Raw genomic sequence first — 25,399 nt, 5'->3', positions numbered from 1 at the left:
AAGATGATATATAGCACAATTAGAATTGTTACCATGAGTGAAAAGCAGATAAACAATCCCAGCATATTGGAATAAACATGTGCCTAGAAATCCCTGCCTACCCTTTCTAGCGCCTACCCAAGAGCGTAGCAGTAACAACTCATTTCTGCCCATACTTACTTCATGGAAGGAACACCCGACCCCATACCTGAAAACAGGGGTCTGCCCACCATCTCCTGGATTGGTTGTAGAGACAAGGCTGAGGCGGGCAAAGTGCCAGTAAAAGGGCACAGCATAGGATAGCACCTCTGGCTAGAATGGCCTCTCTAAACTTCTTTTTGCCTGTGTGAAATTTTTATAACAAAATGTGTTGTATTGTGAGAAACAGGCCTGCCGTGGAAATGTGTCTAGGTTGGCTGTGCACCCTTGTGGCAGTAATACTAGATAGATTATCATGTACTGCCTTGAGCAGCCTTGGGCAGAGCTAAACAATGAAATGTTGTGCAAAGAAAGCAATAACAAGACTTTTGCAGAATAGTAGTTAAATAAACACATAAAAACATCCCATTAAAAAGCCAGTCATGCTAAAATAAATTACATTTTCTATAAATAAAATGAAGCATGCAGCTAGGTAAATGGGCACATAACGCTGGCCTAAGCTAAAATATGTGTTCTCAAGCATGGCTCGAAGATTGACCCACAACACCATAGGGATTTTTAGACACAACTATAGCCCAAAATGCTGGATGGAATTACTCCAAATTTGTCAGAAAGCCAGATTTTAGTCCAGATAGCGCCCTTTTTTGTTATGAGGTGAAAACCGTCCAGTAGTTTTTGAGATACTGAAGGGAAAATAAATATAGCTATCTAGGGGCTCAGATCCTCCACAGATCCAACAGTCGCTGTACCGATATCTAATTGGCTGCCAACACTTAATCCAGGAAGTGTTGGCAGCCATTTTGGGACTCAGACTCAGCCAAGTCCCCAAAAGAATGAATAATAAAGACAATGGGGCAGGGTAGGAATACCCAGAGCCCCTAGGGCTGGTGCTGGGTGTCCCCCTAGGCACTCTGCCAGGGAAAAAAAGCATTTTTTCATTTTTTGTGGCTGAGACTGTGGTGGATCTGGTGATCCAGTGAAAAATGAAAAAAAAACAAATACAGGTTCATACGCTTGTTTTTTTCAGCCTCCAGGTGGGCCAAGTCATGGTGGCATATGTTACTGTAGGAAATAGGGAGGGTGGCACCTGGTGCAGTTTAAGCCACAGGGACCACCACCTCTCTGGGCTTTATTTGAAAGATTAATAGGAGGAGAGCCCTGGGGACCACTGCCTTTCCAAGGCTTGTCATTCAAAAAAGAGGGTGCCGTGCAGACCCCCCCCCTTGGTTCTAAAATTGCCTTAGGAACCGCCAGCTCCCCAAAGGCACAAAACTGCATGAAAGGGGGGGCCCGTCCTGGGCATTATTGGGCTCTGGTGACCAGCCAATCCCCTGGTCTGTGCACACTAAAAGAGGGGGCCCATGCGGCCCTCCTTTTGGAGCCATTAAAGGTCTTGGGGACTGGCAGCCTCAGGGCGAGCTCCCTATCTCCCAAAGTGCCCACCATCAGGAGATAGCAGTTTGCTTTCACTTGGCGGGAGCTTTGACAGCTTCTGCCAAGCAAGAGCAAACTATAAGTCTGCTCCCAGAGGACGGGAGCAGGGAAACTGCTCCCACTTGCTGGGAGAGGACTTTTCATCTGTTTGCATGGCAAGGGCGCAAGTTAAAGTTACCCTAGGGCATGAGTTATAGTTACTTGGAATAACTCTATCAGATGGATTTGTATGGTTTTGTGTGTGTAAAATCTAAACCTAACTATAATGTCCATGTAAGCTTTAATTTTTAGTGAATTTCTATGGTTATTTTTATTCTATTTCCTAACTATAACGTCCCTGTAACCTTTGTTTTTTTAAGAGAATAGATATATATGTATATATGTATCAACTTTCTCCACACTCCATGAAAACTGCCCTATCCCAAATCTATTCATCAGGTGGAAGAAGCAAGGAACAGCACAATCTGGTATTATTTTTCAAAATTCATTGCGAAAGTGCTCAGGAGAATAACAGCCTATGTGTTTCGGCAAAAGCCTTCAACTGGGCCATATATTTGCATTACAGAGTGTCTCTTTAAAGGGGACCACCCCAATCTACCCTCACCAATTAAAAATAAAAATAGGGACTAGACCACAGCAGTACTATTAAAGTCTCATGTGTGCAGTAAAGAACTGATAAAAATATGTCACCCCTCTTGTATTTGTCTTTATTTTGTATCTACCATTTTAGCAATCTTCAAAAAGGCAATGCTTGCAAGGAGAGTCTTTGTGCCTACAGTCCTTCACTGTGAGTGAACAATCTCCAAAGTTATCAAAATTATCAAATTTAAGTTTTGGTAAAGCACCCCTTATTCTTCAGAATCTCTATTGTAAAAAATATAATAAATTCCGGTAAAGTACCTCTTGTTTTTACAATCATTGAACATGTACAATAATTAGTAGTGCACAGCTGCTTGCACTTCAGTCTATATGATCTAATTCTAAATTATTCACAATTGTCAATCATAGTCTTGGTACAGTACCTATTTAACGGTTAACAACTGCCTAGCACACTCGCCTGTGTAATCTGTTATAAATATTATTATCTTAATTCATCCTTTACGAGAGAAAAAAACTAAACTATTTTCTTCTGCCGTGCCAGACTAATTGAGTCATCTACGCCCATGACCCTTTCTCTGCATCAGAGAAGCACATGGCACTCAGCATCAGTATTAAGGCCCCAAGAAGCTTCTGTCCCAGCTGTGATTATCCATCTTGACTCCTGCCTTCTTAATGATAGTTCTAAGTCCCTGCATCTCGGGTTGGCCGGGACATGTTGGATTCCATAATGCTGAAATATGTTTACCTCTCCTCCGTTTTCTTCCCAAGCATGCTTTGCCGTCACATAGATGTAATCTTTGTTTGTGATGACTCCTAAATGCTGCAAGATGTGCAGTTTCACTTTATTCACTGCACCTCTATGTATCTTTTCCCACATATGCATTCCAACATGTGCAATACGTCTGTGGTTTTACAATATATACATTCTCTTATTTGTCTTTCTGTTCCCATCCATAAGTTTGACAGATGTGCTATTTCGCCGAATCTTGCACGCTTTGCACCTCTAACATTTATGAAAGCCGGGTTTCTTCAACCAATTTTTTGTTTCTGTTTTTGAGGTTCAGAAGTTGCTGTGAATTAACACATCACCAAAAGAGGCTGTTTTTTGTATGTGATGTTGGGATGATTGGAAACCAAGGGGGTCATTCTGACCTCGGCGGTAAAAGGCGCCTACCGCCGGTCAGAAATCCTCCATAATTCCGCCGCGGTCGCGGTAACCCGCCACGGTCATTCTGACCCGCAGCAGCCAAACCTCCGAAAATCCGACAGCCACAACAGACCGCCAGACCAGCGGTCGGCGGAAAAGTGGAGGCGACCAAACCTACACCGTCACGCCAACAGAAATACGCCCATGCCATTACGACCCACGAATCCACGCGGCGGTCTTTCAAACGCGGTTTTCCATTGGCGGTACACACCGCCGCGGTCAGAATACACACAAACGAACAAAACTCAGCCACATTGGCCGATTTCAATTCCACACACCTGATACACATACACACACCACTCCCACACACACAATACAATATAAAACACACACCCACATCACCCACAAACCCCTACGACCAAAAATTAGTCACGAAGGCCAGAGAGACAGCACAGATTAGACAATCCTACCACACAGAGGCACACAACACCATCACCCACACAATATCCACACACAAAACAACACACACCACCACACTCAACACACTTAACTACACATACTCCACCCCACACATCATACACACCACTCCATGGCACCCCAAAGACACCCCCGCTTCTCAGACGAAGAACTCAGGGTCATGGTGGAGGAAATCGTTCGGGTAGAGCCCCAGCTATTCGGCACACAGGTCCAATACACCAGCATTGCCCGGAGGACGGAGCTATGGCAGAGGATTGTCGACAGGGTCAACGCTGTGGGACAGCACCCCAGAAATCGGGAAGACATCAGGAAGCGATGGAACGACCTACGGGGGAAGGTGCGTTCCATGGTATCCAGGCACAACATCGCCGTGCAGAAGACTGGCGGAGGACCCCCACCTCAACCCCCACAATTTACAACATGGGAGGAGGAAGTCTTGAACATCCTGCATCCTGACGGCCTCGCAGGAGTCGGCGGAGGAATGGATACTGGTAAGTTGAAGCTTCACTACTGCTTCCCCCCCACCTGCATGCCAAATCATACCCCAACCCTCACCCCCATCCTCGAACCCCACCCTCACCCCCACCCCCATCCTCACCCCCACCCTCACCCCCACCACCATCCTCACCCCCACCACCATCCTCACCCCCACCCCCAGCACACCTATTCCCTGCCAATGTCTCACCATCACAACCCACACATCCCAAAACCTAGGCCTGCATGCGTCCACTAAGCATGGACACCCATCACCAAAGCATGCCCAATGCATATACACATCCCCCCCACAAGCCACCCTCACCAAAGCCCCCACACACGAATGCCAGCACTTGGGGACACGGGAACCCACAGATACACCCATATGCCACAGATTGAAACTATAACCATACCTCTATACCCCTGCAGGACCCGACCGTCAACACACCGCCACGGAGGGCCCAGAATTCTCCACACCCCCCACCCAAGAGGCCGTCAGCGATGACAGCAGCTCTGTCGACCTGGACACTGATGACCAGCCCGGACCATCGGGGACCTCTGGACAGTCGGTTCCCCTCACACAGGCACAGGCCACTACAGACCCAAACCCCTCTGGGAACACCAGCACAGCTCCCACCCAGCGGGCCCATGCCTCTGTCTCCAGGGCGCGTCAATCTGCGGTGTGTCTACCACTACAGGGCACCCAGGATAACCCACCACCCCAACAACAACAGGGACCTGGGGGCAGTGGTAGTGGGCACACCGGCCAGGGGGCAGAGGCCCAGGGAAACAGGGCAACTCGGAGGGCAGCTGTGCGACAGGGGGGGGACGGGCCCAGGGAACCCACTCTCCACGAGGCCCTCACCACCATCATGGGAGCATACAACCGCTCCCAGGAGACGATGGCGACGGTACTGGCCCGGTTCCAGGAGATCCAGGTACTGCAGGAGGAACACTATTGGGGGTACAGGGAGGACATCAGAGCCCTCACCTCCACCCTGGTTACCATGGTAGGGCTGCTGCAGGACCTCATCAACACCAGGACGGACACTCAACAACAACAAAGGGCCCCTGCCACTAGCCTGGACCAAGAACAGCCAACCACCTCCGCCGGCGCTGGTGGACAGGAGGCCCCCGCACAACAGCAGCCCACCAGACCCCCACCTCCTGCAGGAGAAGAACCACCCCGCAAGAGGGCCCTGAGATCTCGCAAGAAGACAGAGTAGGATGTCAAGACCCCCGCCAGCAAAGGATACCACCTGATGTCAGCCCACTGTCCCACATTGTCACCCTGTCCATCATTGAACTGCCCATGCTCCATCTCTCCACAGGCCTCTGGACAATGCACCTGTGTGACTGTTACTCTGGACTCTGCCATGGACATTCCTTCCCCATAGCCCCCACCCACTTGAAACCACCCATCCCATTTTGAGCACTGAAATAAACACCCATTTTGCACAAAACTATCTGGAGTCTGGCTGTGATTTCAAAATATTGTAATTGACATGACAGTGCAAATATGTCCTTGTACATAGTGAAGTCAACAAACAGCTGCCACAAAGCTGTAGTCCATGGGGAAACGAAGCACAGGACTCGTAGTGGGGACCCCAGATCTGAAATAGGGAGGGAAAAGCCACAACTCAGTCATCATACACTGGGGCAAATAGACAGGCAACAGAGATGCAGGAGAGTAGTTCACATTTACTAAATTATGTTTGAATTGTTACCTGTGTCCTATTGGAAGTACTGTTCAATGATTCTGTCCCTGTTGTCTGTTTCAGCCCCGTCGTCTTCCTCCTCGTCACTCTCCACAGGTTCCACAGCTGCCACTACACCACCGTCTCGACCATCCTCCTGCAGGAAAGGCACCTGGCGGCGCAAAGCCAGGTTGTGAAGCATGCAGCAGGCCACGATGATGTGACACACCTTCTTAGGTGAGTACATTAGGGATCCACCTGTCATATGCAGGCACCTAAACCTGGCCTTTAGGAGGCCAAAGGTGCGTTCGATCACCCTCCTAGTACGCCCATGGGCCTCATTGTACTGTTCCTCTGCCCTGGTCCGGGGATTCCTTACTGGGGTCAGTAGCGACGACAGGTTGGGGTACCCAGAGTCCCCCAATAGCCATACACGGTGTCTCTCTAGCTGTTCCATCACGTAAGGGATGCTGCTATTCCTCAGGATGTAGGCGTCATGCACTGACCCAGGGAACTTGGCATTTACATGCGAGATGTACTGGTCAGCCAAACACACCACCTGGATGTTCATGGAATGGTAACTTTTTCTGTTCCTGTACACCTGCTCCCTGTCTCTTGGGGGAACCAAAGCCACATGGGTCCCATCAATGGCACCAATGACGTTGGGAATATGTCCAAGGGCGTAGAAATCACCCTTCACTGTAGCCAATTCGCCCACCTCAGGGAAAATGATGTAGCTCCTCACGTATTTCATCAGGGCAGACAACACTCTGGATAACACCTTCGAAAACATGGGCTGAGACATCCCAGAAGCAATTCCCACTGTTGTTTGAAATGACCCACTTGCCAAGAAATGGAGTACTGACAGGACCTGCACCAGAGGGGGAATCCCTGTGGGTTGGCGGATGGGGGACATCAGGTCGGGCTCCAGCTGGGCACACAGTTCATGTATAGTGGCACGGTCAAGCCGGTAGGTCAGGATAATGTGGCGTTCTTCCATTGTCGACAGGTCCACCAGCGGTCGGTACACGCGAGGATTCATCCGTCTCCTCGCCAAACCCAGCGGACGGTGCCTAGGAAGGACAACATGGAGCACACAGTCAAGCAACCCACAGGTACGTACTCACAGCTTGCACAGTAAACGATTCTCTATGCAGTGAATGGCGTGTCTGAGTGGCTATGCAAGGCCTAGGCCTGTGTGACGCAGTTGAAATTGAGCCATGTGGACCCTCGAAATGGCGGCTGCCTGACCTGTGAAGTGTGACAATGGGATGTGAGGTCAATGCGCTGGCGTGGCACACCGCGGCGGTCGGCGGTCGAAGACCGCGGCGCGAAGCCGCATTGGTTAACATTGAAGCCTATGGGTTTCAGGAGCCAATGGCGAAGGGCGCCGGCGGTACGCACCGCCGCGGTACGCACCGCCGCGGGCGTGACCGCCATTTTCTATCTACTTATCCACTTGCGACTTGAACTTTCACAGGAGAGGACCTATACTGCAAGTGTTGCTGTGACCTCGGTCTGGAAGGGACAATGGCTGCTGCGACTGGGGAAAGGGCCCCTGCCTTCACTGGAGAGGAGTTGGAGAAACTTGTGGATGGGGTCCTCCCCCAGTATGCGCTACTCTACGGTCCTCCAGACCAACAAGTGAGTTTAATTCAATATGGATTTGGGGCCACTGGCTGGCTTGGGGGCATGGCGGGGGGCCTGGCGGGGATGGGGGGCATGTTGGGCCTGGCGGGGGGCATGGCAGGGGGCCTGGCGGGGATGGGGGGCATGTTGGGCCTGGCGGGGGGCATGGCGGGGGGCCTGGCGGGGATGGGGGGCATGTTGGGCCTGGCGGGGGCCTGGCGGGGGGCCTGGCGGGAATGGGGGGCATGTTGGGCCTGGCGGGGGGCATGGCGGGGGGCCTGGCGGGGATGGGGGGCATGTTGGGCCTGGCGGGGGGCATGGCGGGGGCCTGGCGGGGATGGGGGGCATGTTGGGCCTGGCGGGGGGCATGGCGGGGGCCTGGCGGGGATGGGGGGCATGTTGGGCCTGGCGGGGGGCATGGCGGGGGGCCTGGCGGGGATGGGGGGCATGTTGGGCCTGGCGGGGGGCCTGGCGGGGATGGGGGGCATGTTGGGCCTGGCGGGGGGCATGGCGGGGGGCCTGGCGGGGATGGGGGGCATGTTGGGCCTGGCGGGGGCATGGCGGGGGGCCTGGCGGGGATGGGGGGCATGTTGGGCCTGGCGGGGATGGTGGGCGTTGGGCCACTGGCAACGAAAATGCAGACAAACTTGAACGTGGTATTTCTCCCTCCCTGTACGTGTCACATAGGTCCGCGCCCATGAGAAGATCGGGATTTGGCGTGCCATCGCCAAGGAAGTCCGGACCCTGTGGGTCCACCATCGACGGGGCACCCACTGCCGCAAGAGGTGGGAGGACATCCGCCGCGGGACCAAGAAGACCGCCGAGTCTCTGCTGGGGATGGCCTCCCAACATAGGCGGGGTGCCTGCCGTCAACTGACCCCCCTGATGTTCCGGATCCTGGCGGTGGCCTACCCTGATTTGGATGGGCGCGTGAGGGCAGCACAGCAGACACAAGGGGGTGAGTACAAGCATTATCTACTCTGTTGTCGCGCAGTGGAGGTGTCTGGGTGGGGGAGGAGGGCTGTGGGTCCCCCTAGGCCAGGGCGAGATCTGTAGGCTGGGCACCCCCGTAAGCCCCTGTGTCCCCAGGCACCACCCTCAGTAGTGTGTCAGTACAGCCATCCCTGGGCCGTGTCATCCATGGGTGCAGTTGTCAACTCTAGGCGTGTAGGGCATGTTCCACGGAATGCGTAGCGGACCCCAAGTGCGCAACTTAGTGCAGGGGGCATCTGTGTCTGTCATGTCCGCTAACTGTACCGGTGATCCATGTACTCAAAATCTCTTTATTTCTCTCTCCCCCCCCCTTTTTGTTTGTCTTTCTGTGCTTGTGTGCATCAGCATCATCAGGCGGAGGAGAAGTGGCATCGGGGCAGGAGGGAGCTGCATCTCACATGGCCCAGGAGGGCCATGCCACAGAGTCTGACTGGACCAGTGAGACGGAGGGCGAGGGGAGCTCCACAACGGGGACGACTGGAGCCTGCAGCGACACGGACACGTCCTCGGAAGGGTGCTCCCTTGCGGGGGTGGCACCATCCGTGCCCCCCGCCATTACAGGTACAGCCGCCACCCAGCGCACCATCTCCGCCCTCCCAGCAGCCCCTCAGCGTTCGCCCCGTGCCCGCTCTGCCAGGAAGCCGGGCATCTCCTTCGCCCCAGGCACCTCAGGCCCTGCCCCTGTTACCCCCGCTGCCCTCAGTGAGGAGGTAATTGACCTCCTCCGAACGCTCATTGTTGGGCAGACTACCCTTTTGAATGCCATCCAGGGGGTGGAGAGGGAGGTTCATCGCAGCAATGCGTACCTGGAGGGCATTCATTCGGGTCAGGCTGCCCATCAGCGATCGTTCCAGGCTCTGGCCTCAGCACTGACGGCAGCCATCCTGCCTCCCTCTACTAACTCCCTCCTCCCAGTCTCCTGTTCCTCTGCCTGTCTCACCCACACCATCAGACCAGCCTGCACACACCTCAACACCCAAGAGCAGCTCATCCAAACACAAGCACCACAGATCACGCAGACATTCACACAAGCAACATTCCGATGCAGACATGCCAACAGTCACTTCCACCTCTGTGACCCCCACCTCCTCGTCTCCCTCCTCCCTCCCTGTGACGTCTACACTCACACCTTCATTCACCTCACCATCAGCCAGTGTTTCCATCACCAGCACACCCTCCAGTACAGTCCGCACACGTGCAGTCACCACCCCCACTGCCATTTACACGTCCCCTGTGTCCTCTCCCACTGTGTCTGTCACCCCCTCTTCCACACCACACAAACGCAGCCACCCACCCACCCAACAGCCATCCACCTCACGACAGCCTCCCGCTTCTGCACCTGCACCCAAAGACAGCAAACTTGTCTCGCCTACAACCACATCCTCTCCCTCCACTCCCATACCCACTGTACTTACCACTATCCATTGTCCCAAGAAAATCTATCTCTCTACTGCTACCTTCTTTCCTGACCCTGAGCCCCCCCCTCCTTCTCGTCGGGGTAAAAAGAGCACCTCAGCCACCACCAGCCCTGCAGCCCCCTTGACAAGGGTGCAGGGGTATTGGAGCCCACCAGCCCGCAGGTCTGGATCTTCGCCCAGCAGCAAGGGGACAGCCAGCCCACCCCCTGGGAAGAGGAGCAGAAGGCGGAAGGGCCGCCGCCGGAGCCCGGATTCGATATCCCCCCAGGACACTAGCCAGCCACCGTCAACAGCCACAGCTCCAAAGGGAGGAAAGGGCCACAGACTCCCGACTAAGGAGGGCAAGGGCAGCAAGGCGGAGAAGTCAGGCAGCAGGCCTGCTGCCCATGGAGGACCCGTCACAGCTGCCCCGGGAGAGCCCACCACCCCCATAGCCGCTGCCCCGGGAGGAACCGGCACAGCTGCCCCGGGAGAGCCCACCACCCCCATAGCCGCTGCCCAGGGAGGACCCAGCCCAGCTGGCCAGGAGGGCCCCACCACCCACAGCCCAGGTGGGCATTGAAGGAGCACCATCCCCGCTGCCCAGGAGGGCACCACCAGGCAATGAGCAGTTGGCCATAGAATGGCCGCCGTCTCCAGCACCGCTCCGCTGGGGACCGCCGTCTCAAGAACCGCTGAACTGGGCCCTTCAAGGCAAGAACCGCTGAACTGGGCCCTTCAAGGCAAGAACCGCTGAACTGGGCCCTTCAAGGCAAGAACCGCTGAACTGGGCCCTTCAAGGCAAGAACCGCTGGACAGGGCCCCGCCGTCTCCAGCACCGCTCCGCTGGGGCCCGCCGTCTCAAGAACCGCTGAACTGGGCCCTTCAAGGCAAGAACCGCTGAACTGGGCCCTTCAAGGCAAGAACCGCTGAACAGGGCCCCGCCGTCTCCAGCACCGCTCCGCTGGGGCCCGCCGTCTCAAGAACCGCTGAACTGGGCCCTTCAAGGCAAGAACCGCTGAACTGGGCCCTTCAAGGCAAGGACCGCTGAACTGGGCCCCGCCGTCTCCAGCACCGCTCCGCTGGGGACCGCCGTCTCAAGAACCGCTGAACTGGGCCCTTCAAGGCAAGAACCGCTGAACTGGGCCCTTCAAGGCAAGAACCGCTGAACTGGGCCCTTCAAGGCAAGAACCGCTGAACTGGGCCCCGCCGTCTCCAGCACCGCTCCGCTGGGGACCGCCGTCTCAAGAACCGCTGAACTGGGCCCTTCAAGGCAAGAACCGCTGAACTGGGCCCTTCAAGGCAAGAACCGCTGAACTGGGCCCTTCAAGGCAAGAACCGCAGAACTGGGCCCTTCAAGGCAAGAACCGCTGAACTGGGCCCCGCCGTCTCCAGCACCGCTCCGCTGGGGACCGCCGTCTCAAGAACCGCTGAACTGGGCCCTTCAAGGCAAGAACCGCTGAACTGGGCCCTTCCAGGCAGGAACCGCTGGCCCTTTGGCAGACGTGGCAGGATCTGTCTCGGGCAGGGCTGCAGGATGTCCTCTGGCCAACATGCCTCCTCCAGTGGCAGTGGAGTCTGTTATGGACTGTTTGGACTGTGGCTTTGCTCTCCCCAGGATGACCCAGTGGGCAGGCCACCCACTGTATGGACTGTTTGGACTGTGGCTTTGCTCTCCCCAGGATGGCCCAGTGGGCAGGCCACCCACTGTATGGACTGTATGGACTGTGGCTTTGCTCTCCCCAGGATGGCCCAGTGGGCAGGCCACCCACTGTATGGACTGTTTGGACTGTGGCTTTGCTCTCCCCAGGATGGCCCAGTGGGCAGGCCACCCACTGTATGGACTGTTTGGACTGTGGCTTTGCTCTCTCCAGGATGGCCCAGTGGGCAGGCCACCCACTGTATGGACTGTATGGACTGTGGCTTTGCTCTCCCCAGGATGGCCCAGTGGGCAGGCCACCCACTGTATGGACTGTTTGGACTGTGGCTTTGCTCTCCCCAGGATGGCCCAGTGGGCAGGCCACCCACTGTATGGACTATATGGACTGTGGCTTTGCTCTCCCCAGGATGGGCCAGTGGTCATGGAGTCCCCTCGTGGATCTGGCGTCGTGTACTCAAGTGGCTGAGGTGCCCCCCCTTCCCTTCCCCCTGAGGTGCCTGTCCTTTTTTCTTTCTGATGCCCCTGCAGTGTTCTCTCCGTGGAGTTCTTGTCGTGGGACTGGGCCTTGCCCCTTTGCTCAGGACCCCTGTGGTCCACGGACAGTGGTTGGACTACATTTAGTAGCTGTATATATTTTATACATAGTTTATTTATTTATTTGGATTACTGCTGTCCATTTTTCAATATATCTGCCCGTTTGAGATCTCTTCTTTTGGTCTTTGCATTATTTCGGAAGGGGGGGGTTTGTGGGTTGTGACAGTGATCTGTTGGAATGCATTGATGTGTGTGTTGTAGTGGGTGTGGGTGGGTGGGTGTGTGCCGGTAATCTTTTCCCTCCCCTGTGTCGTAGGTGCAGTACTCACCGATGTCTTCCGCGCCGCCGGGCGTGCTCCTGGTACAGGAGCAGGTATAGGAGTGCGGGGATGACCTGCAACTCGGGTTCCATACTGCCGGAATCTCGCGTGGAGTATGTGGAGGTGAGCGTTTTCCCGTTCGTAGTCTGTTTCCGCCGTGTTTTTATCGGCGGTGCTCCCGCCCCGGAAAAGGTGGCGGATTGGTGGGTCGTGATAGGGTGGGCGGTACATTGTCTGCCGCCTGGCTGTTGGCGGGGATCGCCGCGCTGTTTGTTTGTTCCGCCGTGGCAGGCGGAGTGTTAATGCGGCGGGCTGTGTTGGCGGTTCCCGCCAGGGTCAGAATTGCATATTTTGGACCGCCGGCCTGTTGGCGGATTGGCCGCCGCTTTATCACCGACCGCCAGGGTCAGAATGAGGGCCCAAGTCTTTTAGATCTTAATCTCTTTTAATAAGTAGCCAATTCTTACCAAGTAGTGTCTTAATTTCATGACTAGATCTGTTGAAGTCCATTATATACGTCACAGTGTTATTTTCCCTTGAGCTGTTTGGGGTTTTGTAACCAACACCTATTCCCTATTCCTTCCTTCTGCTCGTTCCAGTGCATATTCCAATACTATAGTTGGATATCCCCACCTTTTAAATCTGTGAAACAGCTCCTGCGCTTGGACCTCAATATTTTGTGTCTCTCAGCAGTTTCTCCTTGCTCTCAAAAATTTGCCAAACAGCACACTCCATTTCAAAGCTTTTGGTTGGGACTGTTGGCAAATAAAATGCTGTTGTTGATTGTGGGTTTCCTATGTATCTTTGTACAAAGTTTCATATTATCCACAAACACCTCTATATCCAGATAACTGATCTTAGCCTTGCCTATCTCATAGGTGAACTTTAATTTCATAGGTTTGTCATTCAGAGATTGTAAAAATAACTTCAACTCCTCCATCTTATCATCCCAGATTATAAACGGATCATCTATAAAGCGCACCCATAAGGCCACGTGCTTCAGTTTCTCACTGTTTTTACTGTCCCAATTATTTCGGGTTCCCACTACCGTATGGTCAAATTTGGTATGTTGGCACAAAAAAAATTCCCATCGCTGTACCCTGTTTTTGAATAGATTTCTTGCCATCAAAAAGAAAGATATTACTAGTCAAGCAAGATTCCACTATTTCCATTAACATTTCTGAATGTTCAAACAACTTAAGGATCTAGATCATAAAAATATATATATGTATGTATATCATTTACCCACTGGCATTCGCCACTGGTTAGTTATAGTGAGGATCATGTTTCCGTAGGAAATGGCTTTTTTGTTTTGCTAATAACTTTGTGCTATTTGATGACTCTTCAGAAAACTTTCCAAAAAAGTGTTCTTTTTTGCAATGTTTGTGCATGAAAAGGTTTTGACAGGAGTGCAGACAAGGTAGGTAAGTCTGCTCCCACTTAGTGGGAGCTTTAAAAATTCTCCCATCAGTGGGAGCTGACTTTTGTTTGCCTGTCTATGCTCTTGTGGGCACATAACATCTGTTCCCGCCAGGAAAGAGCAATGGTAGCTACCACAGAACCCAGGATGGGTGCATGGGGGGAGCTGGCTGGAGCCACATGGGCCCTGGGGTCCTCCCCACAGACCCCAATGTACTTTTTGGTGGGTGACCTACATGGGCACAGGGACACAGACCAAGAATGACCTCAGGCCCCAGGAATGGTGTCCCCAGGGCCACTATACGTGTAAGGAGTGGGTGCGTGCCCTCATCCCTTCATAAAAAGAAGGCTCTGGGAGATAAGATCCTCCAGCCGCAGAGTGGCTTGGTGAGAGGAGCCGAGCCCCACCTACCCCTCAAATATATGTGGGAGCAGACTTTTGATTCTCTGTCTGCGCTCTTGTGGGCACAAAACATCTTCTCCCACCTGGCAGGAGCAATGCTTGCTCCCACAACACCCAGGATAGGATGGGTGCATGAGGGGGCCGGCTGGAGCCACAGGGTTCTGGGGCTCCCCACTACAGCCCCCAATGTACCTCTTGGTGGGTTCCCAGGGTGGGCACAGAGACACAGACCAAGAATCACCTCAGGCACCAGGAATGGTGTCCCCAGGGCCACTATTTGTGCAGGGAGTGCGGATGTGCCCCCCAATTAATGAACAAAAAGGCCAGGGGGATGGGGTCCCCGGGCTGCACAGTGGCTCAGGGAAGGGAGCCAAGCCCCACCTCCCCCTCAAATATATGCTTTGGCCCCGTGGATGGGGTCACTGGGGCCAATATTGGCTGCATGCCCACCTCATCTTCATAAATGTATTTTAGCCCAAGAGGATGGGGCTCATGGGGCCATTATTGGCTCAGGGGTAGGCTGTGCAATTCCATCCCTTAATTGAAACAAGGCCCTAGGGGCTAGGGTCCCCGGGGTCCTTAGTGGCTCACATACAGGGGCCTTGAGGCCCCTCCCCTTCGTAAAAAAAAGCAGAGGCCCTGTTAGATGGAGTCTCCTTAATAAAAAAAAAACAAAGTTTCCATGACAAGGGGTCCCTGGCACCCAAAGTGGCTTGGGGAGGGTGGCCAAGAACCCACCCCAATAAAAAACAAAAAACGTCCCTGCGATGGGTCCCTGGGGCTTGAAGAGGCCTGAGGAGAGGGCTGCACCAATGAGTTGGATGCAGGGTGTAGCTATTGCCCAGGTCCAAGTGCTAATCTCATGCTGCTCACAGCTTTGCTCTTTTTAATCTGTACCACAATCTCCTCTAGCTCTATAATCAGGCACACGACACATCTCTGCTTCTTCCTTTTTCAATGCTTAATTTCTGAGACTGTTAGCTTTTCTTTATTTTGTGGTGTTTGATCATTTTGCCTACATGCTCATCACGCCTCAGCTGCCACAGTCAGGGCTGGCTTTTGTTATGGCTGAGCTGGGCCCAGGCCCAGGATGTCAGTGTTCAGAGGGGCGCACAGAGCTGTGTGCATTAAGGCTCTGCAAACAGCAGCACCTCTCTCACCTTCCTCCACTTTTGTCTGTGTCTTCCTGTGCTTGTTTCTCTGTCAGATTTGCCAGTTTAAATTGGTTTTAATCCTTCATTATCACACTGTGGGTAATGTTTTAAGCGGTGCGGCCCCTTCGCTATGGCAGAGTACCATCTCCCCAAAGCTAACAAGGCACCAGAAAAATAAAAATTATAATACACTGTTGAAGCGGGTATGCTAATTAAGAGAATTTTTAATGATGTATATGTGTTTACTAATGAGAAATGTGTAGAGAAATTAATCATAGAGAAAATAACGCGCATGGTTGAAAATGTGCCCTCAGGGAGTGATCACCATGTCTACTGATAGAACTGAAACTGTATGAAATAATGAATATATATGAGGAAAATGTAATAATATGTCTTAATGAGATGTATAACCTATGTTTTGCATTAATTTGTAGTGCTAAGTTAGCCGAACTAAAAGCCTGGTTTTTCTAGGCCTCGCACACGGAAAGCTGAAACACTCAACGCTTTTGCAAAGGACTGAAAGCATACCCTAGCCTTGACCCGCTCGATGTTAAAGTTGCTTAGCTAGAATTTTCTGCAATGTACCAGGGACAGGAGATGATGAACACAATTTGATACAATTATGTGTAGAGTAGGCTAAATGTACTTTCCCAGGACTTGAACAATGAAAGCACTGACTGAAGAGGAACATGCAACAATTTTGATACCCGAAGAGCCGAATGATGAGAACATCGTAAAGTGGACCAATCCACATCTTGTGAACAAACTCATATGAAAATTAGTAGATTCAGTAAACAAATACTATAGGTTAAAGTTATATCTGTTAACTGACTGACCAATTAGAAATTAGGGGGAACGGACTGGGAGACCCTAATAAAAAGTCATGACGGGGGCTAAAATCAAGAGAATGCGAGCGAAAATTGATGACGTTATGAGACGCTGTCCGAGGTGCTGATACTGGGCTCATACTTTGTGAGCCTGATCCGTGGCTGACTAATTGATGACCTCAAGATGAAGGCTGACTGGATGGGTAGCTATGAAAATGTGACTGAACATTTTTATGCCTTTTCTTCTAGGTACCAACTGCGCTGATTATAGAAAATTCTTTTTAGATAGATTTTTCCAAATTAATGTTTTCTCTAAAAGGTTTTTTCGCATGAAGATCCACATGCTGATGCTAATTTTGGTTAGGTAGGCTGGTAAGGGTGATGTTGACAGTGATAAATGACTGACAAACTTATTGGCTGAACTTCGCTACTAATGCTGGTATTTTTAGTTTATGAAACTGCATTTTCGCATATGTTTCTTCCAAGTGATGATGTTTCTATTAATGGATGAATGAATTGATTGGTTTGAATAAAGATTGAACTAACAGATGATTTAGAATTGTAATCAATAGGGAAATAAAATTGCTTAACTAATTACTGAGTTGTGGTTATTCATGAATAGAAGGTTTTAAGCTGTATTCCATAGAATGTTTCTTGATTATTGATGTTAGCTGTTGATTCAGTAGTCACTGCATGACTAGGATACTCCATGCGATTCAAATGGTTCATCGACCTATACGCGTCCCCTTGTAAGTTTACTTACTAAGGACAAGGCGCGCTAACATATTATTACCATTCATTTTTCTGCTGTCTAGTGCAGGGCAGGGCCATTATCCTCCGCATCAGGAGGGAGGCAGAATAGCGGTGCACTCTAAGTGCACATGTCAGTTTGGCTGGCCGTCTGAGGCCGACCAAACTGACATGTGCACTTAGAACTCTCCACCCGAGCTGTATCGCACAGCTGGGTGGAGATCACGGGCAGGCTCCCACTCCCTCCCTGAGCGGCATTTCAGCCCGCTCAGGCCAGTTCCGGCACTTCTCTCATGCAGTGTAACAGCATGAGAGAAGTGTCTGGATTGGTTGGGGAGGGAAGCAAAGGAAGCATTGAGGTGGCGGAGCGGCAGAGGCAAGGCGGCAGGAGCTGCAAAGGCAAGGGGGCAGGTAAGTGCATTTTTTCAATGTTATTATTCCTCCCCCGTCTCATTCTGAGGTAGCTAATCTGGGGGTGATGTAAATGAGCTGGTGGAGATCCATAGATTTTTATGTTTAGGGGCCATTCACTGCTCACAAAAGACTAGGCAGTGAACAGAAAAGGGGCAAGGGGCTCCCTTCTGTCTCTTTGTATTCACTGGCAACAGCAAGGGCTCCAAATCTCTCTCTGTCCATGGCCCTATCACAGCAAAGGCCAGTTCTGGCCACAGTCTAATACGGTGGCCATTTTGCAATGGTTTTACAGCATTTAGAGTTGTTTTTTTAATACTTTGTTATTCATTTTCATCATAGCTTTTTCAATCATTTTTTCAAGCATTCACTGCTTTTATTTTAGCTTCTGGCATTTGTGATTCATTTTTTTTTGTAGGACAAGTTTTTAAATGTACTGTTATACTGAAACTCTCTTGTTACTCAAACTAAAATGAAATGGCATACCTTTTAACATTTTTTAATGTATTTTTCTACTATTGCTGCAAAACACGCTGATATATATCTTCATCCAGTTTTTCTCAGGGCCTCGCAGCTGCCGAGACTATTGCCGCCTGGATGAAGGACAGCTGCCTCATGCTCAGCTCAGACAAGACTGAGATCCTCATCCTGGGACTCTCCACATCAGCCTGGGATAACCTATGGTGGCCTGCTTCTTTCGGCACCCTCCCACCCCAACAAACCACAAACGCAACTTCGGTTTCATCCTGGATTCGTCGCTCACCATAACTCGTCAACTCAGTCGCATCCTCTTGTTTTCACACACTCTGACTTCTCCAGAAGATTTTTAAATGGATCCTGAACGACTGCCGCAAAACTGTAAACCACGCCTTGGTCACCAACAGACTCAACTACGGCAACGCCCTCTACGCCAGCACCACCCAGAAGAACCTGAAGAAACTACAACACATCCAAAATGCCTCTGCCAGGCTCATCCTGGTCGTCCCCTGCCGCAAACACATCACCAGACACCTAAGGGACCTTCACTGTCTCCCAGTAAACAACAAGATCAAATTCAAATTCCTGGTCAACGCATACAAGGTGCTCCAATGCCTAGGCCCCACCTACCTCAACCACGGCATCGCCTTCTACTCCCCCACTAGACCTCTCCGCTGTGCTCAACAGGCACTAGCCACCATACCCCACATACAGAAGACCTTGGCCAACGGAAGATCTTTCGCCTACCTCACGGCAAAGAGCTGGAACACCTTGCCTCCTCACCTCAGGCAGTCACCATTGTTGCCTCAATTCAGGAAGGACCTTAAGACCTGGCTCTTCCACTGAAGTACAGAGGACCTACTCTTTCAGCGCCTTGAGGCCCATGCGGGTGAGTAGTTGCACTCTATAAATATGATTGATTGAGTGGATGCCTATTTTGTTGAATAGGTTCATCATTGGCTAGCACGTTACCACAGTGATGGCTGATATGCGCACACTGATTCCACAGACCACTGTCAGTTTATACTAATTGATTCACACATTTAGAACTTGGGAGTTCCAGATTGGGCCTGCACCACAGGCTCTGAACAGAATGAAATATCTGGTATTCTTGTTTGTGTATGTTTATGAAATATACCTTGGAATGTAGACTATTTTGGGCTTTGGGTTCCAGGCTCTTCTCAGTTGTGCCTGAAACCTCTTTGTTTAAACAACGTATTTCTTTTTTAATATACCTAATGGAGAATCATCTGTTTTGTAGATAATTCTTGGAGACACACCCCCAAATTTTTGTGACATGGATATTTTGAAAATACTACTTCAAAGAATTGAAGGTACTGTGCATCTTACATTTTATTCAGCTCTTTTCATTTTATGTTGGTCCTAATTTGCAATTAATGGATCAGGTAACCATTGTACGAGGCAACAGGGGTGCATTTACAATCGAAAGGCCACTTACCACCACCACCCTGACTGGGAAGTCACCTTCTGAGTTCATGCACGGACATCAGTAATCTCTCATGTTGTCTCTTTCTGGCTTATCAAAGTTAGGGGGAAGGAAGATGGGGTGAGTAAATGGTGAACGGTAGGCAAGCAAGCCAGTGACCATTCTTGTGTCAGGCGATGTGGTGGTAAGTTTTCAAGTAGTTCTACACACGCTTTGTCTTGCATTCAAGTTTGTAACGGAGTACAATTAAAGACCCATTAGTATTAACAATTCTCTTCTAAGTGCGACATCACTTGATTCATCTTCGTTTTGCACCACAGCCAATAGCACAATATGAGGCAGCTGTAGTGGGGGAGGGTGCATGAAGAGCAAAACAGGATGATGTTTTGAAGATCTGACACCAAAACCTTGGATATCAATTCACTGAAATGCCAAGGGTAGCGGAATTGACATCACATGCCCTTTGATATCCACTCTCAACCACACACACATGCTTACACATATACACACATTCACACTTACATACACTCTCTCAAATAAACACACTCTGACCCACAAGCATGCACACAACATACATTTCTAAGCATGTTTTACTTACCTCAGCTGCCTTGGAACTAGCTAATTGTACTCCATATTTGTTACACTAATAGGGAATAATATTGTATTATTCACTATTAGTGTGATAATTTACAGAAAACAGAGAGAGTGGAGCTCCAACTGAAGGACGAGCTGCCACTGTTTTCCTGGCACTGAATTTGCCACCTCTGAAGCCAAAAGTCACAAAGGCAGTACCAGGGGTAGCAAAAGGCAAGCAAGGGGTCGCAGCTGCGAACCCTAGCGATCCCTAAATGACGTCCATGACCAACACCTCATTCACGATTCAGGTTTCAGGTTTCAGAAGAACCTTGCTTACATTGCTGATTTAGGCCTATTTAGAGTTTAGTGGGGAGGGTACTCTGTAACAAAGTGTGGTGGAATGCCAAATACAACGATGGGACATCTGCCAGATTTTGTCGGAGTAACCTGTCCGCCACAATCTCAATAAAGTCCTTATTTGTCTTTGGTTGTTGTCCTGTCCCTGCTCTCTGTGAGTGGTATGTATTATATATATTTTTCTGAAGAAATGTTTGTGTGCTGGCTGTATTGTGTTCCTAAGTCTATGGGCCTGATTAGGAGTTCGGTGGATGGGATCACCCGTTCATTAAAATTCTGACGGGGAAGTTGCCGCCATGCTGGCTACCTCCCTGCTGGGCCTATTACGACTTTCCCGCTGGGCTGAAGGGCGGAAACAAAGGTTTTTACTCACAAGCCCAGTGGGAAAGTGGCGGCAACATTGTTGCTTGCTTATAATCGAGCGGCAGCAATGCTGCCGCCCGCTGGGTGCACCAGTACCCTCGCAATGCTCACTGTCTGCACAGCAGTCAGTGAGCGTTGCGAGGATGCTGGGCAGGGGACCCCTGTACTGCCCATGCCAAGCGCATGGGCAGTGCAGGGGCCTCCCTGTGGCCCGCTACACCTGTTCTCCCCCAGCCTTTTCATGAAACCGCCATGAAAAGGCTGGCAGAGAACCAGATCATAGTCATAAGGCTGATTGCAACCTGCACCCCCTCTCAAACCCTCAGAATCACCGATTCTGGTGGAGATGGCAGTACCCTGTTAGTCTGACTGCCAGGGTTGTAATGTTGCATTCGGACTGCCACAGCAGCAGTGGTACTGACTGGCACCACATGTCTGACATTCTAGTGACCGCCAGACTAGTAATCAGGCCCTATGTCTTGTCTGTAATGCATTTTTCCATGAAAGAAGTGTGAGGTGTGTCCTGGTTAAATTGCAATGTGTTACTATGACCTCTCTACTGCTACCTGATTGTTTTTTTAGCATTCTTTGTTTACATAAGTGAGCTACCTTGCATGAGCTCAGAATATAGGGCTAATTCACAAAGAGAGTAGTAAATATGCACCATTGAAAGTACACCTATGTACAATTGGAGAATTACTACGTTTTGAAATCCATATACATTTCCAGTAACACACCTGGAAAGTTAAGCAAGGCACAGGTTTTCAGGCACACTATTGAAAATACATATGGCATTATCCCCAGGCTCCTATTTCCCCTGTGCTTTTTTCTATATAGTGTAGAATATTACACAGGAAGAGTGGGTTCTGTTGCACTATCCCATGCTTTTTTTTACTGAGGAGAAAAAACGTTTCCCCATGGAGAAAGTCTTTCTCATATGCCTCCCTCAAAAATGAAGGGTGATCTGTACCCTTACCATTCTGGATGGGTTTTACTGCAGCGTTTTCTGGAGTACATTTCTGACCATTTCCATAGTTTCCAAAAAATCAGATAAGAACTTTGGAATGCTGACAAACACACAGGGAAGGCTAATCACACACTGTACCACACAATTGTCATGCCTTCAGTTGAAATTATTACCACGTATTTCTCTCAACTTGTGGTGGCAAACATCAGCAAAACTAAAACCATTTACTGCTATCAGAAATCCTTTGATGAATTCCTGTCAGACATAAATGGAGGGTATTTGGACAAAATATGGAGTTTTAAATATCTAGTTACAGAAATATCAAAAACATATTGTGATACCAAACTCTTCTGATGCAGAAATATCATTGTCAAGAATATACATTTTTTTTAGGTAAGCAATATTGCTTACAAAAATTGTTGTTGTTAATATTGTTTTCAATAATATAGTTGTAAAAATATTGTTTGTTAATTATCTGTATGTTTTACTTCATATATTAATTTCATGTGTGATCATTGTATACTTGTTAATAGTATTTTTAAATATAATTTGTAATTTTAAGTAATGTATCATTTTTAATTCAAATGTTAACAGTAATTTATAATGGTGTAGTAGGTTGCTAGAATTGTAGTGGTATAGGGTGGGAAGTTAATGAAGTGTAATCAATTAACAATTAATTAATATTTTATTATTAATTATATAATTGATTTTTAAATATGTAAATTGCATGATAATTATATTTTTACGTTATATATTACATGCAGGCTGTTGAGTTTGACGTGGTATAGGACTGGAAGTTAATTAAGTAATAAATAGTTATAATTTTTTTAATTTTGATTAATTTTTTAATTGATAACCAATTATGTACATTTTGTAATAGTTATATTTTTTTGGTGTATTTTAGGTGTGGGCTGCTTTGTTTGTAGGGCTATAACGTGGGAAGTTAATTAAGTAATAATTAATTATTAACGTATTATGAATTAATTAATTGATTATTGATTATGTATATTGTGCAATCATTATATTTTTTATTTAAATATTAAGTTCAGGATGATGGGTTTGTAGGGGCATAGAGTGGGAAGTTATTTAGGCAATAATTAATTCATTACTTATTAATTTATTATGACTTATTTTGTTCATTGTGTTATACTTATTTATTTTAGTTATATTATAAGTGGGGACGGATAGGTTTGTGGGGGTACACTGTGGGAAGGTAATTAAGTAATACATAAGTAATAATGTTTCTTAATTGATAATTAATTAACAAATTAAATAATGTACAAATGTAATCGTTGTTTGAGATAGATAGATAGATAGATAGATAGATAGATAGATAGATAGATAGATAGATAGATAGATAGATAGATAGATAGATAGATCAATTTTGGTTAATAAATAATGTTGCTATTAACAGTATTATATTTTTTGTAAATTAATAAGGTTATTCAAATATGTTATGTGTTTGAAGTGAAGAACTTGCTCTACTGCTGCACAGACTGGAGTGGGAATAATAAATATTACCCCTCCAAAGTCCAAAACTTCCCTACTATGGCACAGACTGGAATGAGAATAGTAAATTTAAACCTACCCCTGAAGTCCAACGCTTTCCCTACTTTTGCACAGACTGGAGAGGGAACAATAAATTTAAATCTCTCCCTGAAGTCCCACGCTTTCCCTACTGTTGCATAGACTGGAGTGGGAATAGTAAATTTAATCCTCCCCTTGAAGTCCAGCACTTTCCCTACTGTTGTACAGACTGGAGTGGGAATAGTAAAATTAAACCTACCCCTGAAGTCCCATGTTTTCCCTACTGTTGCACAGACTGGAGTGGGAATAGTAAATGTAATCCTCCCCTTGAAGTCCAGCACTTTCCCTACTGTTGCACAGACTTGAGTGGGAATAGTAAATTTAAACCTCCCCCTGACGTCCCAGGCTTTTCCTACTGTTGCACAGACTGGAGTGGGAATAGTAAATTGAACCCCTCTAATGATAAGTCCAATGCTTTTGCTACTGTTGTACAGTGGGAATAGTAAATCTTACCTCTCCGAAGTCCAATGATTTCCCTACACTTGCCCAGACTGGAGCCAGAATAGTAAATTGAAGGTCTATGCTTTCACTACTGCTGTATATGCTATTATTCTCAGACTTCAATACTTTTCCTAATATCGTTTATATATATATATTTAGATTTATTATTTTAAACGTTTAAAATGTCTTTTTGGGATGTCATAGTTTTTTTATATTTGATTAATTTAGTAATGCATTTAATGATTTGCAGGGGATTTGTTAATAGTTTGTATGTTTCATATATATATATATATATATATATATATATATATATATATATATATATATATATATTACCCAGTGGCAGTCGCCATTAGGTAGTTATAGGTAGGGCCTAGTTTCTATAGAAAGAGTGTTTTTTGTTTTGCCTATAACTTTGGGGCCGCTTGACGAATTTTCACGAAATGTTCAAAACGTTCAAATTCTGTCTTGAAAGTTTCAGGGTGATCTGTCAAGCGGAGGCAAAAAAAATGGGGGGGGGGGGCAAAACTCATTTTCCACATGTACTTTTCCATAGGACCTTTAGATACATCTACAGCCCGAACCACTGAAAGGAATTACTCCAAATTTGTCACGAAGCTAGATTCTGTTCCACAGATCACACTTTTTGTGATTTGGTGTGAATCCATTCAGTAGTTTCTGAGAACTTTTAGGCCAAAAAATATAGATGTATAGGGGCGCTGATCCTCCAAGGATCCAACTGTCCCCATGCTGATATCTGATTGGCTCAGAACACTTCAGTAAGGAAGTGTTGGCAGCCATCTTGGGACTCTGCTTCAGCCGAGGGTGCTGGGGTTCCTGAGGGCCCCCGCCAGGGCTGAAAAGCATTTCTTTTTAAAAACATAATTAAAATCCATGGATCCATCCACTGATTTTTCCAATGTTTCTAAAACTAAAAAATAAAAAGGGTCTCCTGTGCTTTTTTTTTATTTTTTACCCCGGGTGGACCAGGTTCTGGAGGCATCATAGAGGAGGGGGGCGCACGGGCCCCCTCTTTGGGCATTAATAAGCCCCGGGAATCGCTGCTTCCCCGGGGCGAATGTCCAAATATGAGCAGGGCAAAAAAAAAAATTAAGTAAGTGGGGGAGGCCCAATGGCCTCACCCACAACCCTGGGGACCACCACCTCCCCAGGACTATCAATTTAATTAATGTGGGGCGGTGGCCCCCTAGTGCACCAGGGACCACCAACTCCTGGGGCTACACTTTATGTGGAATGACCATCACCCCAGGGCAAAAAGCTATTTATTTGCAGGGGCACCTGGCTCTCCCGCTACCCAGGAACCACCATCCCCTAGAGCTATGTTATCATTGGAGGGGGGCCCTGCACCCTCCCCCCCACACTACCCCCAGGGCAAATCTACCAAAAATTAAAGGGGATCCCTGTGGGATCCCTCGCGCCCCAGAGACCACCTCCTCCCCGGGGCTAAGTCCTTGGTGTCCTTGTTGTCCCCACTTGTGGAGCCACTGATGGCTCTGGGGACCGCCAACCCCCAGGGCCGGCTCCTGCTATGTCCCGGAGTGCCCACCCTCAGGACATAGCTGTTTGCTGTGGCTTGGCTGCAGCAGCGTATCAACGCCGGCACCCTTGCACCATGGTGCAAGGGTGTCTCCTTTGTTGGCACAATTGTTTTATGCAGCAAGGGACACCTTCATCCACAAAAACAATCAATTGAGGCATT

Source organism: Pleurodeles waltl, chromosome 8 (assembly GCF_031143425.1).
Source record: "Pleurodeles waltl isolate 20211129_DDA chromosome 8, aPleWal1.hap1.20221129, whole genome shotgun sequence".
Lineage (NCBI taxonomy): Eukaryota > Metazoa > Chordata > Amphibia > Caudata > Salamandridae > Pleurodeles > Pleurodeles waltl.
This window is presented reverse-complemented; position numbering follows the sequence as displayed.